Source organism: Theobroma umbraticum, unplaced genomic scaffold, assembly GCF_002168275.2.
Source record: "Theobroma umbraticum cultivar Fairchild unplaced genomic scaffold, ASM216827v3 scaffold_81.0, whole genome shotgun sequence".
Taxonomy (NCBI): Eukaryota; Viridiplantae; Streptophyta; class Magnoliopsida; order Malvales; family Malvaceae; genus Theobroma; species Theobroma umbraticum.
Window position 1 is genome coordinate 5,677,920 of NW_018397268.1, and position 5,513 is coordinate 5,683,432.

The window sequence follows — 5,513 nt, forward strand, 5'->3', positions numbered from 1 at the left end:
TTTTCGGATGGTCTTGTTTTGCCGCCATTTGCTCTTCCCTCCTGTACTTTCCATTTCTTGTGAGTAATACAGATTTGCTTTGGCGACGCCTTGCTTGTTAGACTTTTGTGCAACCGTCTTATGTTATGAACACGTGTACAATAATAACCTGAGCTCATGACGTCACGAAACAGAGAATGAAAAAACTAAAATTTACCAAATTATCAAGTAAAGAAAATTTGGAATACCAATTACTACTATCAGCAATATTTATTTTTTTTTGTATGAGCTTTTTTTAAAATAGAAGATTTGGAAAAACTATTAAAATTTTATAAAGTATCAAAATATTAAATAAAAACTTATTCTCTTATTTTAATTTTTTTAATTTTTTTATTATAAATTAAAGAGTCAATTTCATCGTGAAGCCTAATCGTGCATGAGCTGGTCACTTGGCAAGGTCCATATAGATCGATTAAGTTGCCTCTACCGCATAGTGATCACAATTGAACACAAGATCCAATAATTAAATAACTAAATTTTTTTTATTAATTTCAGTAAATATATTATTATAAATTTCTAACATTAATTATTAATTTTATATAAAATAAATATTATTAACTTTTCATTTATTTTGTTAAAAATTTTAAATTTTAAATTTTAAATTTATTATAAAATTATATAACATACAAAACTCATGCTACTTTATTGTTGATTTTAATCTCATTACTACCATTTTAATATCTTGTTATCATCGCTGTAATTCGGCCTTTTATATATTATAATAATTATGTTAACCAATAAATTCATATGATGAGTTCAAAGATATTAACTCAATTGATAACTTAAATCTATAATTTTATATAAAAGAAAGTCTCAAAATTGGTCATCTTTCCTGTTCATTGGTTGTCTAAGGGTTTTTTCGGAGATAAAAAAATCATATGTTGTTTGGTTTTAACCGAAAATCTTTCCTATTAGTTTTGCTCTTTGTGTTTATAGGTTTTGTATGGATGTATGGCACTTTTCTTATTCGTTATGTTTTTTCATTCTCTGTTCATTTTTTTGGTTTTGAAATAGGTTTTCGTTTCTTGTTTTTTTTAAGGTTTCTGTTGATTTCGGATATATGGTTTAGTGTTTGTGTGGGGGGTTTTTTTGAAAGAAAAAAAAACACATATGTGGTTTTTTTTCATTTTAGGAATCATTTTTAATCAGTTTTTTTCTGCTCAATATTTGTTTGTAATTAGTTGTGTGTTCTTATTTGAAGTGTTTGTTTCAGCGTTTTTTCTTGCTTTTTAGTTTTCATTTTTTGATTTGTTATAATTGGTTACATGTTTACTTATGTGAATTGATTGATGTAATTTGCTAATTATGTATTTGTATTTTTTGTGTAAATTGTATGTGTTGAGCAAACTAAACATACATGGAAGTCATTTATTTTTTTTTATAGTTTCATAAATGTTTTTCAAGGAAATCATTTATGTTTTTTCTTCTGAGTTAACCAACTGATTTAAATTTTTTTTTATTCTTTATTCATATCTTACAGGTTTTTTTTTTCATTTGTTTTGTTTGTTAATTTTTATTTAGTTTTTGTTCTACAACAAAATTTGCTAAATCAATTACTTACCTAGGTATGTTTTAACTTTTAAATTACATATTCTTTTTATTATTTATTCTTATTTACTATGATTTTTAACTCAATAAATCCTATGTGTTGAGCAAACTAAGCATGCATGGAAATGTGCTATTCTTTTCTTTTTGGGTTAACTAACAAATTCAAATTTGTTATTCTTTGTTCATATCTTATATGTCTTTTTTTCATGTGCTTTGTTGTTAATTTCTATTTGATTTTTATTATGCAACAAAGTTTGCTAAATAGATTACTTACTCATGTACGATTAACTTTTGAATTACATTTTTTCTTTATTATTTATTCATATTTAATATATTTTTTTTGTTTTGTGTTTTGTTGTTAATTGCTATTTTGTTTTTATTCTATAGTAAAATTTGCTAAATCAATTACTTACTCAAGTATGCTTAATTTTCCAATTACATTTCCTTTAGAGTGAATTATTTTTTATAATTGATTTTTTGCCTTTTGTAAACATGTTTGTTATATTTTGATAGCTTCTGTTAAGCCATATGGTTCGGTGTTAATGCTCGAGTTATTATCATGCATTTGTACTTTTATTCAATATCGTTATGCTTTAGTCTATGCTCATTGTTTTACTTTGTAAATCAAGTTTTTTTTTTTTTGTCAAATTAATTGTTTCATGGTCTTCAATGTTAAGAGCAGCAATGTTTTGTATTACCATTGATGGTCCAATTTCAGAGTGAAAAAAAATCTTTCTCATTGTTAAGGGAAAGATTGGTCGTTAAAGGAGATTAACAATCTATGGTACGACCTCTCCTTTCTTTAGCAATAAGAAAGATAATTTCTCTCTCCAAAATTTAACCCATCTCATGACAGTACAACCATTGTTAACTTAGTACATATAACAGCATATATAAATATATAATTATACTTTGGTACCATTTGGACAAAAAACACATTTCATAACAATTACAAAGTCAACTTCTGGTTATATTTGCTTTGTTTGTAAAATATGATGATGCATTTGTTCTGCAAAATGAAGGTCCAGTTTTTTAAAATAAATATTTCTATGTTTGTTTCACTGTAATTAACTCTTTCTTTGTTATTTGCAGTCTTTACATTGGGCTGTGATTTGAGATTGATAGAACCTATCACAAGATTTTGTAAAAGATTCTTCAATGACTTTCTTTTTCAATTGTAGTTTATCATTTGCTTCTATTGTTTTGATGCTCTATGAATTTCGTTTTTTGAAATTATTGTTTATACATGTTTTTTATGCAAATTACAATGATGTTGACATGACATTTTTTCTTACTGAACATACATGTTTGCCGTATAATTACATTTCATGTGTATCATGCTGGATTATATTTAACTATATTCTATCTAATTTACTATACTGAACAACTATATGACCGCATAGACATGCATGTTCAACTTTTGTTTACATTTTATCTATACCATGCTTGATTGATTATATTCAACTCTGGTTACTCTTTGTAACACAACAAATGTAGAAACAACTATATATCAATTGCTTGATATTGAGTTCTTTTGAAAAAAATTTATTTTATAATATGATCAAGTCTTCTCAAGTTTTTATGCGAATCATTCTAAGTTATGGTCCAATCCTCATTTTATGTTTTTCAAATTAGATTCCAACTTTATGACATAAAATGATATAAAATTTTGATTGTAGTTTGTGATAGCATAAGTATTAAAATAACTTTATATTCACTCTACACGTTATTCCTCCCCTGTTTGTATATTTGTCAAATATACTTTCTATGTTCTTTGCTCTTTTTGCTTGTCACATTAGCTAATTTCTGTTAGTTAAATTTCTAGCTATGCAAGTATACATATCAAAAAGATAATATAATGGTAAGTAGAGTATCGATCCCACAAAGAATTGATTTAAAATATTACTAAGTGCTAAAATTATAATAATTTAATCTTATCCAAACAATCGAAATTAAATAACTAAATTAATTAACTAAAACTAATTAGCCAAAATTTAAACTAAAGTAAATATCAAAGTAAAATAACTAGGGTAAAAATTAAATTAAACAAGCCTAGGATTATAATATCCCTCACACTTCATCTAAATCTTACTTCTCTTCTTTAACTTATTTCAATGGATTGAATTGCTAACTTAGAGTCCTGAATTATTTATAAGGGTTCTCGACTTGTCTTATAAAAATATCTATTTTAATCAAAACACTGTATCCTTATGTGAATTGAAATTAAAACAGATTCATTAAGATCAGGTTCTAATTCTGGCTACATATGGCATATAGGTATATCTCTATCCTATAACAAATCAATTAATATGACTATATGTTATCTCAATTTTAGTTTATACTAATTCCCTTTCCTTAGTTTGTTTAGGTTCCTAATGTTGACTTCAAATGGTTTAATGATAACAAAACATTTCTCAATCATTAATGTCTGATGTTGTTATTTAAGTGTACGAGATTTAATTTAATACCCTAAACAAAGTTGTTAATTAAAGATAAGTCAAGGAGCTTGCTAAGTTTAATGAAGGATTAATCAATTAAGAAGGAAAGAGTAAGTAATCAACAAAAATAGAACCTTAGTAACTGATTATCAAGGGACCTTAATCAGTTAAGACATGGCTATGTGATAAGTTGAAGCAAAACAAAAATATGCTAATCAATTAAGAAGTTTGGTTAATCGGTTAGAGCACAAGGTCTTAGTATCTTTAAGCGCCAAAAATAAGTTTAAAAATATAGTTGACCAATGAATAGAGCCAAAATGGAGAAGTTCAAACTTCGAAGATTTTCTAATTGATTAAAGTTGATTTTAATTAGTTATGGTTGAAGGAAGTAAAGCTTTAATCAATTAAGGGAAAAGCTAACCAAGTAGGAAGACTGATGTGTAGAGAAGAGAAAACAGAAAGTTTGTAATTGGTTAGAGCCTGACATAACCAGTTAGAAGAAGTTTGCTAAAAAAGAAAAGTTTGAAGACAAAAAACTCATAATCGGTTAGAGCAGAGAACATAGCAACAGGACAGTGCAAGGCAGATAAGTTGTAATCTGTTAGAGCTGCTTATAATTGATTACTTGAAGTTAGTCTCTCTTTTTTAATTTAAACACTAGAGGATAAAATAATAGCTAAAAATGCATCATAGTTGTTTCTAATGACTAGCAATTGTCTCCAACAAAAAAAGATGCCCTAAGTATAAAAGGAAGCTCCAACAATCAAAGAAAAAAGATTCAAAGAGAAATAGCTACTTTGAGCAAAAAGCATAATATTCTTCACAAAAAACACTTGTTCTTCATTCCAAATTTAGAAAAAGTATTTGAGCTTAATTATAATCTATCCAAACTTGTAAAAGTACTTAATTGTATTTCTTTTTCTTTTTTTTTTAGAAAATTATAGTGTGAGAAGCACTCTAAAGCTTGTTGTAAGGGATCAGAGGTTAGATTAGAAGCTTACCTTATAAAAGCTTGGTGGAAGCTGTCAATTCCACCGATACAGTGAAGCTAAGTTGAAAATCCTTGATTAGGAGATTAAGGTAGTGGATGTCAGTCAAGGGGACCAAACTATTATAAATACTCTTGCATTACCCACTTTTCTTTACCTTTCCTTACTTGGTGTCTTATAATTCTAACAAGTTCTAGTCCTTCCCTTCATCTAGCTAATTAGGAGCTCTTTATGCTTTAAAGGGTTGAACAGAAAATTGTTTGTGCTATTCACCCCACCTCTAATACTTTAATAAGACCAATAAGTGGTATTAGAGCCATACGCTCAAAATTAAAGCTTAACATTCTTAGGGAAGATCCACATGGCTTTGCACAATTTAGTTATTGTTGAGGGTTAATCCACAAATAGGCTTCCTCTATTTGATGGATCAAATTATGCTTATTGGAGCACTAAGATGTCCATATACATTAAAGCCCTTGACTATGAAATGTGGGATGTT